This window comes from Diceros bicornis, unplaced genomic scaffold (genome assembly GCF_020826845.1).
Source record: "Diceros bicornis minor isolate mBicDic1 unplaced genomic scaffold, mDicBic1.mat.cur scaffold_108_ctg1, whole genome shotgun sequence".
Lineage (NCBI taxonomy): Eukaryota > Metazoa > Chordata > Mammalia > Perissodactyla > Rhinocerotidae > Diceros > Diceros bicornis.
In genome coordinates, this window is record NW_026691022.1 from 671,993 (window position 1) to 681,933 (window position 9,941).

The window sequence follows — 9,941 nt, forward strand, 5'->3', positions numbered from 1 at the left end:
AAGGGAAGGGAAGCATCAAAAGTAACTATAAACACTTCAGCTTAGTCACAAACGCACAACACAAAAATGAATAACTTGTGACAACAATAACTCAGAAGGAGAAGAGGAAAGGGATGGAACCTGCTTAGACTAATGGAGACAAGAGGCTATCAGAAGATGGACTATCTCATCTATGAGATCTTCATACAAACCTCACAGTAACCATCAAACAAAAAATCAGAGCAGAGCCATACATCATAAAAAAAGAGAAAACCTCAACAGACAACCCCCAAAATGAAATGGCAGTCAGAAACACAAAGGAAGAGAAACAATGGAAATATAGATTAGGTGGGATTAAGTCCTCATGTATCAATAATCACTCTAAATGTAAATCGATTGAATTCTCCAATCAACAGACACAGAGTTGTGGGGTGGATTAGAAAACAAGACCCAACAATATGCTGCCTCCAGGAAACACATCTCAGCTCTAAAAACAAACAGGCTCAGAATGAAGGGATGAGAGACAATACTCCAAGCAAATGGCAAATAAAAGAAAGTATGTGTTGCCATACTTATACCAGACAAAGCTGACTTCAAGATAAAAAAGTCTATGAGATACAAAGAGGGGCGATATATAATGATAAAGGGGACTTTCCACCAAGAGGACATAACACTTATAAAGATATATGCACCTAACACAGCAGCACAAAAGAATATATAGCAACTATTAATAGACCTAAAGGGAGAAATTAACAGCAACACAATAATAGCAGGGGACCTGAACAACCCACTTACATCCATGGATAAATCATGCAGAGAAAGACAACAAGTAAATAGTGGAATTAAGTGAAACATATGATCAGATGAACTTAATCGATATATATAAAGCATACCCTCCCAAAACAGCAGAATACACATTCTTCTTCAGTGCACATGGAACATTCTCAAAGATAGACCATATGTTGTGAAACAAGGCAAGCCTGAATAAATTTAAGATGGAAATCATATCAAGCTTCTTTTCTGACCACAATGCTATGACACTAGAAATCAACTACAAGAAAAAAGATGGGGAAGTCACAAATATGTGGAGACTAAAGAACACACGACTGAAGAACCATTGGATCAATGAACAAATCAAAGGAGAAATCAAAAAATACCTGAAGACAAATGAAAATGAAAAGACAACAAAACAACTCTTATGGGATGCAGCAAAAGCAGTTCTAAGAAGAAAATTCATAGCAATACAAGCGCACCTCAACAAACAAGAAAAATACCAAATAAGTAACCTTAAACTACACCTAATAGAACCAGAAAATGAAGAACAAATGAAGACCAAAGTCAGCAGAATGAGGGAAATAATAAAAATTAGAGCAGAAATAAATGAAATAGAGACTAAAAAAAACAGTAGAAAGGATCAATGAAACAAAGAGCTGGTTCTTTGAGAAGATTGAAACAAAACTGACAGACCCTTAGCCAGACTCACTAAGAAAAAAAGAGAGAAGGCTCAAAGACATAAAATTAGAAATGAAAGAGGAGAAATTACAACAGATACCACAGAAATCCAAAGGACAATCAAAGAATACACTGAACAACTTACATGCCACCAATTTCAATAACCTAAAAGAAATAGATAAATTCTTCGATTCATACAACCTCCCAAAACTGAATCAAGAAGAAATAGAGAAAATGAACAGACCAATCACAAGTAAAGAGATCAAAATGGTCATCAAAAACCTCCCAAAAAACAAAAGTCCAGGACCAGATGGCTTCTCTGGAGAATTCTACCAAATATTCAAACAAGATTTAATACCTATGCTTCTCAAACTATTCCAAACAGTTGAAGAAGATGGAACACTTCCTAATTCATTCTATGAGGCCAACATCACCCTGACAGCAAAAGCAGGCAAGGACAGCACAAAGAAGGAATATTACAGGCCAAAATCACTGATGAACACAGATGCAAAAATCCTCAACTAAATATCAGCAAATCGAACACAGCAATATATTAAAAGGATCATATACCATGATCAAGTGGAAATTATACCAGGGATACCGGGATGGTTCAACATCCACAAATCAATCAATGTGACACACCACATTAAGAAAATGAGGAATAAAAATCACATGATCCTCTCCACAGATGCAGAGAAAGGATTTGACAAGATCCAACATCCATTTATGATAAAAACTCTCAATAAAATGGGTATAGAAGGAACGTACCTCAACACAGTAAAGGCCATATATTACAAACCCACAGCCAACATCATACTTAATGGTGAAAAATTTAAAGCCATTCCTCTGAGAACAGGAAGAAGACAAAGGTGCCCACTCTCGCCACTCGCATTCAACATAGTACTGGAGGTTTTGGCCAGAGCAATTAGGCTGGAAAAAGAAATAAAAGGAATCCAAATTGGAAAGGAAGAAATGAAACTCTTGCTGTTTGCAGATGACATGATTGTAAATATAGAAAACCCTAAAGAATCCATCAGAAAACTATGAGAAATAATCAACAACTACAGCAAAGTTGCAGCGTACAAAATCAACTCACCCCAATCAGTTGCAAGTCTATACTCTAATAATGAACTAACAGATAGAGAACTCAAGAATACAGTCCCATTTACAACTGCAACAAAAAGAAAAAAGTGTCTAGGGATAAATTTAACCAAAGAGGTAAAAGACCTATACAATGAAAACTATAAGACATTATTAAAAGAAATCAATGATGACCTGAAGTAATGGGAAGATATTCCATGCACATGGATTGGAAGAATAAACACAGTTAAAATGTCCATATTACCTAAAGTAATCTACAGATTCAATGCAATCCCAATCAGAATCCCAATGACATTCTTCATAGTAATAGAACACAGAATCCTAAAATATGTGTGGAATAACAAAAGACCTCGAATAGCCAAAGCAATCCTGAGAAGAAAGAACAAAGCTGGAGGCATCACAATCCTAACTTGAAAATATATTACATAGCTATAGTAATCAAAATGGCATGGTACTGGCACACAAGCAGACTCATAGATCAATGGAACAGAACTGAAAGCCCAGAAAGAAAACCACACATCTGTGGTCAGTTAATCTCTGACGAAGGAGCCAAGATCATACAATGGAGAAAGGAAAGTCTCTTCAATAAATGCTGTGGGGAAAACTGGACAGCCACATGCAAAAGAATGAAAGTAGATCATTATCTTCCACCATACACCAAAATTAAAACGAATTGGATAAAAGACTTGAATCTAACACTTGAAACATAAAACTCCTAGAAGAAAACATACGCAGTACAGGATTTGACATTGGTCTTAGCAGCATCTTTTCCAATACCGTGTCTACTCAGGCAAGGGAAAGAAAAGAAAAAATATACAAATGGGACTACATGAGACTAAAAGGATTCTGCAAGGCAAAGGAAACGATGAATAAAACAAAAAGATAGGGCCGGCCCCGTGGCTTAGTGGTTAAGTGCGCGCTCTCTGCTACTGGCGGCCCAGGTTCGGTTCCCAGACGCACATAGACGCACCTCTTGTCCGGCCATGCTGAGGCTGCGTCCCACATACAGCAACTAGAAGGATCTGCAACTATGACATACGACCATCAACTGGGACTTTGGGGAAAAGAAAAAGGAGGAGAATTGGCAACAGATGTTAGTTCAGAGCCGGTCTTCCTCAGAAAAAAAGAGGAGGATTAGCACGGATGTTAGCTCAGGGCTGATCTTCCTCACAAAAACAAAAAAAAATGAAAAGACAACCCACCAACTGGGAGAAAATATTTGCAAATCATATAGCTGACAAGGGGTTAATCTCCAAAATATATAAACAACTCAAACAACCCAACAACAAAAAAAACAGATAATCCAATCTAAAAATGGGCAGAGGATATGAACAGACATTTTTCCAAAGAAGATATACAGAAGGCCAACAGACACATGAAAAGATGTATAACATCACTAATTATTAGGGATATTCAAATCAAAACTACAATGACAGATCACCTTACACCTGTCAGAATGGCTATAATTCCCAAGACAAAAAATAACAAATGTTGGAGAGGATAAGGAGAAAAGGGCACCCTCACACACTGCTGGTGGGAATGCAAACTGGTGCAGCCACCAGGGAAAATAGTATGGAGATTTCTGAAATAATTAAAAATAGAAATACCATACCTTTCAGCTATCCAACTACTGGGTATTTATCCAGAGAAATTGAAATCAACAATTCAAAGAGATTTATGCACCCCTGTGTTCACTGTGGCATTATTCACAATAGCCAAGACATGGAAGCAACCCAAGTGCCCTGCTACAGATGAATGGATAAAGAAGATGTGGTATGTATTATATACAATGGAATACTACTCAGCCAGAAAAAAAAAAAAAAAGACAAGATCATCCTGTTTGCAACAACCTGGATGGACCTTGAGGGTATGATGTTAAATGAAATAAGCCAGACAAAGACAAATATGCATGATTTCACTCATATGCAGAAGATAAACATACACAGGGATAAAGAGAACAGATTAGTGGTTACCAGAGGGGATGGGGGCTGGGGGTTGAGTGAAAGAGTTAAAGGGGCACATATGCATGGTGATGGATAAAAGTCAGACTACTTGTGGTGAGCACGATGCAGTCTATACAGAAATTCACAAATAATAATGAACACCTGAAATTACACAATGTTAACACCCTTTATAATTTCAATAAAATAATGAAAAAAAATAATTCATTCTTTTTTATGGTTGAATAGTATTCAATTGTGGGGATATACCACAATTTGTGTATCCGTTCACCAGTAGATGGACATTTGGGTTGTTTTCCGTTTTTGTCTACTATAAATTGGTTGTTATCAACATGTGTGTACAAGTCTGTGTATAGACATACGGGTTTATTTCCCTTGGATGGATTCCTAGGGGAGGAATGGCTGGGTAGACGTACGTAATTATTAAAGACGCATCCAAGCTATTTTTCACCAGCACTCGATGAGAGTTTCAGTGAATTGACATCTTCAACAACACTTGCTATAGTCAGTCTTTTTAATTTTAGCCATTCTCAAGTATGGTGGAATCTCATGATGACTGTCACTTACATTTCCCCAATGACTCATGTTGTGAAGGAGAAGGCAAGCCACACACAGACTGGGAGAAAACATCTGCAAAACATATCCCTAGAAAAGGACGTGTATTTATAATATATAAAGAGCTCTTATAACCCAATAGTAAGAAGACAAGCAACACGTCATGGCTTACCAGCAGACAGCAGATCAGGCCTGTGATGAGCACCAGGATTCCCGCCAAGCAGATGAGGATGAGGGCCCAGACGGGGTGGTCTGGGGAGACAAGTGCTGGGGTGAGCCACCTCCTGTCATCGCCCCAGGGCTCCTGCTGACCCCACTGTGCCTCAACCGTCCTTGACAAGGGTTGGCCAACTTTCCTCATCATCCAAAACCCTGTGCGCATGGTTCTCTTCGATGAGGCACAGCATCAAGATACTCGCCCCCTACCATGGGCTGGGGCTTCCTGCAGGTTTACTAGGCTTCTCAGTCGAGGTGTCATCTCTGTTGGCAGAATATTCTGGAAGTGAATGAAATGGAGAATGCATGTGAATGTGTTTCACTCTTTTTAATAAAACTTTTTAGACACAGAAAAATAAAGGGAGAGTCTCACAAACATCCATCATCTAATTTAACCATGTATATTCCATCCAATTAAAACAATATTTCATCAATGTATAAATTATTAACACTTGCCACCCTTGATTCATCCCATGTTTTCAATGAAATATTAAAGTCAAGTAAACATCATCATGTTTCACCCCATTTTACTTTCCATCTCTAAAAAGTGAGCACACTTTGCTACAAAATCCAAGACCATTATCACAGAACAAGTTTAATAAATTAAACCAAATTCATACCTCTGGGCACAGAGGACTGAATTTGGGGTGGACTATCTTATGACGGCCGGGGGGAGAATGGGTCATCACAGTTGGCAAGCCTATGGGATCTCTCTAAATTTGTAAATTCCCACTCAAAATTGTTCTTCCGTGCCTAGAAACACATTCATCCCCTTCTCCTTTATCTATCTGCTTAATATTCATTTTCTAGGATTAACCTACAATGTAATATCCTGCAGGAAGTCTTCTCTGATTTCCACCTGCAAGTATGAGTTTGTTCACATCAAATAATTGATAATTTTCAATTTTCTATTCTTGTTATTGCCAGCTACAACATAAACTCCAGGAGGGTAGGACACGCAGCACCCAATGGGCATGGGAGGAGGGGTGCAGGTCCCCCTACTTGTACCTCTACCCAGACAACCTCTTAGAGGAGTGCTGTCTGATATGGAGCAGCAACAAGTCTCTTTTTGAATTAAAATTAATTTTAGTTAAATAAAAGAAAAATTCTAGTACCTCAGTAACATTAAAAATCAGTAACAATAAAGACCAGTCACAATACCATCCTTCAAGCACTCAACAGCCACATGCAGCTATGCACTGGACAGCACAGATAGAACATTCCACCACTGCAGAAAGTTCTAGCGCATTGCTGCTCATCTAGAGCGGGACTTGGCAAACTATAGCCTGTGGACCAGAAACCACATCCACCCCCAAACCTGTAAGTCTGCTTCACACACAGCTGGAGGCCCTCACTGACCATCCGGCCAGTGGCTCTCAGTGCAGAGATGAGGAAACAAAAGTCCAGAAAGAGGAGGTGACTAGTTTGAGGTCACAGAGCTGTCTAGGAGAAGGTGAGGGCCTCCCATACTACACTGGTGTCCTTTTCTCTCTCTCAATGGTGGCTAAAGACTGGGGGACTATGCCACCTCCTGCCAGCCTGAGCAAGTTCAATGTTCTCTCAGCCCCAGGCCTCCAGAGTCCCCAGAAAGGCCTCACTTCCTTTCCCAATGACCAGGGAGCCTTACCATCCCCAAGGACACTCTTCCTGTCCAGGGTCAAGTTCTGCAGCTGGGTACCATTCTGGGTCAGCCACAGGAATTCCTCATAGATGGCAACTCTGTCCAGTCTCTGTGCCAAGGCGGCAAGGTACACAGGGAGTCCACTCCAGTGTGGTTACTGTGGGGGACAGACCTGGAAGGGCACAAAGGATAATCAAGGGTGTCTGGAATTCTACCCTGAATCTAGATTCCCTGCTTCTGGGTCCTGTCCAAGAGAACTTTCTGCAATAATGTAAACATTTGTCTGCACTACCAAATACACTCATTATTAGCCTCATGTTGTTATCGAGCACTTAAAATGTGGCTAGTGTGTGTGAGTGAGGAACTGAATTTCTCATGTAATTTCATTTCAAGTAATTAATTTATAAATAAATAACTACAGGGAGAACATTTTTAAAACTTTGGAGTAAGGACTTCTGCAAATGCATAAAAACAATGAGAACACTGGTAAAAATGGTCGAAATCATCTTTTCAGAAGTCTAGAAATTAATCAAAGGCTTGTAAGAATCTGAGGAGGGTTTAGTGAAGACACACGGTGGAATCTTGATACAGGGAGCAAACTTTGTGGCACTATAACTTGCACTATTCCCATCCTGCTCTCACAACATCCTCCATGACTGTGAAAACCGTCAGTCTCAGAACCATGGTGGCTGAGACAACCCGCAGCACAGCAGCCATAGTGGGTGTGGAGCTCTGAAAAGACCCCTCCCCACCCAACTGCAACTAGCTGACCTGCCTGGCAGCTCCCCGAAAACGCCCCATGTTCAGGGCTTGTCGTTACTTGAGTCAGAGCTTGCCCAGGATGGAAAGTCTGTCCCCAAGGCACTTGCTAAAAACAATCAGGGCTAATTGTTTTCTATTGTAGTTGCCAGAGGGAGTGATACCAGGAGAGGCAGGCAAGAGGTGAGCCAACAACTTAGAAGAAAAATTGGGGGAATGAGATGTCCACAGGGGGCTTTGAAAAGCTCCAGTGTATTTGTGGGCCTCTAGAAGGCCACAAGGGCTCAGGGATGTGGCACGCCCAGGACAGACTTGAGAACGTCTGAATCTCTCACCTCTAGTTGGAGGGGTGGCTTAATATCTGAAAACTGATTATGTAATACACCATATTAATAGAATAACCGCCAATACCACGTAATCTCGGCCATATACATAGAAAAGAATTTCACAAAATACAACACCCTTCATGCCTAAAAAACAAAACACTCAACAAATTAGGAATAGAAAGAAACTTTCTCAACCTATAAATAGCATCGATGAAAAACCCACGGTTAACACCATATTCAATGGTGAAAGACTGAAAATTTCCCCCTAAGACCAGGGACAAGACATTGATGTCTTCCCTCATCTGATATGTTAATCACAGGTACTAGAGGTTCTGATGAGGGCAATTAGGCAAGAAAAAGGAATAAAAGAAACCCAGATTGGAAGGGAAGAGGTAAAACTATTTGTTTTGCACAGGAGAAGATATTGTATATAGAAAAACCTAAAAAATACACCCCCCGACACACACACAATATGTGAATCGTATCCCAAGAGGTGTGTAAATAATTTAAATTGCCCCATGTGGTTAGTGGCTCCACTATTGGAGAGCACAGTTAGACTGCTGATATTTGTTGAAAGTCTCCAGAAGAGGAGGAGGAGGAGGATGCTGGAGGTTGGTGGCCCCAAATGTTAATGCTTTTCTCAACTCCCGAAAACCTATGGAAGGAGATGGTAGGATTAGCTGACAGGGATGTGGGGGAGACTGGGCACCATGTCAGTGACTTCCAGATCAAGGATATGTTACGGGAGCTCAGAGCCATCAGCCACCAACTCAGCCAATGCTTCCAATCTCCTCAACCTACACCAAGTCGGTGACCAGGCAGGAGTGGAATATGTCTCACAGCTGGCTGCATCTGTAGAGCTTGGTGACCTAGAACAAACGCGAGGGAGAGTGGGTGAGAGGTCTCCTGGGGATGCAGGGGGCCACTGGAGCCAGTGAAAGATCACAGATCTTGGGGCAAGGGAGACCTGACTTCAAATCCTGGCTCTGCCCCTAACACATTGTGTGATCTTAGGCACAATACTCCCCTTTCTGAGCTTCAGTTTACCCATGTGAGAAATGGGGAAGGCAGCTAGGACATCACCTCTGGAAACTGAGAGAACCCAGACACGCAGGGAAAGTGAAGGATTGAAACAACCAGGTAACAGACGTAAGTCAGGCGGAGGAATGAGGGTGCCTTCAGGGCAAGGAGAGACGGGACAGGGGAGACCCCACCTGGTCCTGGGTGTCCCTCAGCAGGGCGGCGTACTCCGAGGATGTGGGCTCCGGGTTGCTGAGGTTCCAGCTGATGCTGCGGAAATGCAGCTGGTGTTCTCTCTGCATGCATAAACTCCAGGGTGCAGAGCCTGGAGCCACCGAGAGGAAGAGCAGACACGTGGAGACTCTCAGCTCCCAGCACAGAGGCATGGAGGCCCACGGGGTCAGGGCGGTGGGTGCAGACAGCGTCCACACAGGTGGCTTCCCCATCCTTCTCAGGCCTGGGAAGAGAGGGACGTGGGGACTCTAGAGAGAGGTCCTGAAACCTCTGGGGTGGGGGCCAGAACAGGAAGGAGGAAATGGGAGGACAGGGGGGAGACAGAGAGGGGTGGTCACAAAAGTGGTCATTAGGGGCAAATGCTCAGGGGAGGGTCTTACCTGAGGGAGAACAGTCTGCAACTCAAGGAGAAGAGGCCCAGGCTGCTCTTCTTGAACAAGGATCCAGCTGGGGAGGAAGGAGGAGGAGGATGAGCAGGAGGGACAGGGGTTGGGGGAGGGGCTGGTTGGGATTTAACCCAAAAGGAGCTGCTGGGACCAGGGTCTCCCCAGGCTCTGCAGGACCCTCTCAGTGGAGTGGAACGTGGCTGAGCCGTTGCTCCTGTCTGATGAATACCAGAGGGTGGAGATGGGGAAGGTGACTGTGAGGGACTTCAGGTTGTGCCCCAGAGCTGCAAAACGAGAGGGAGAGCAACGGCCATCACTAAGAGCTGGCCTG

At 42.3% G+C, this 9,941-nt stretch overlaps 1 long non-coding RNA gene across 2 annotated transcripts; it reads right to left on the reverse strand.

Moving 5' to 3' along the window:
• Window positions 1-5,244: 5,244 nt before the first annotated feature.
• On the reverse strand, window positions 5,245-9,437 carry LOC131402465 (uncharacterized). Of its 2 annotated transcripts, none has more exons than XR_009218689.1 (3): window positions 9,185-9,437; window positions 6,892-7,042; window positions 5,245-5,528 (listed from the first exon to the last, which is right to left on the reverse strand). It is a non-coding gene; the product is annotated as an uncharacterized LOC131402465 (long non-coding RNA). The 2 variants fall into 2 exon arrangements; XR_009218688.1 differs by having other exon boundaries at window positions 5,245-5,544.
• Between the last annotated feature and the right edge of the window lie 504 nt (window positions 9,438-9,941).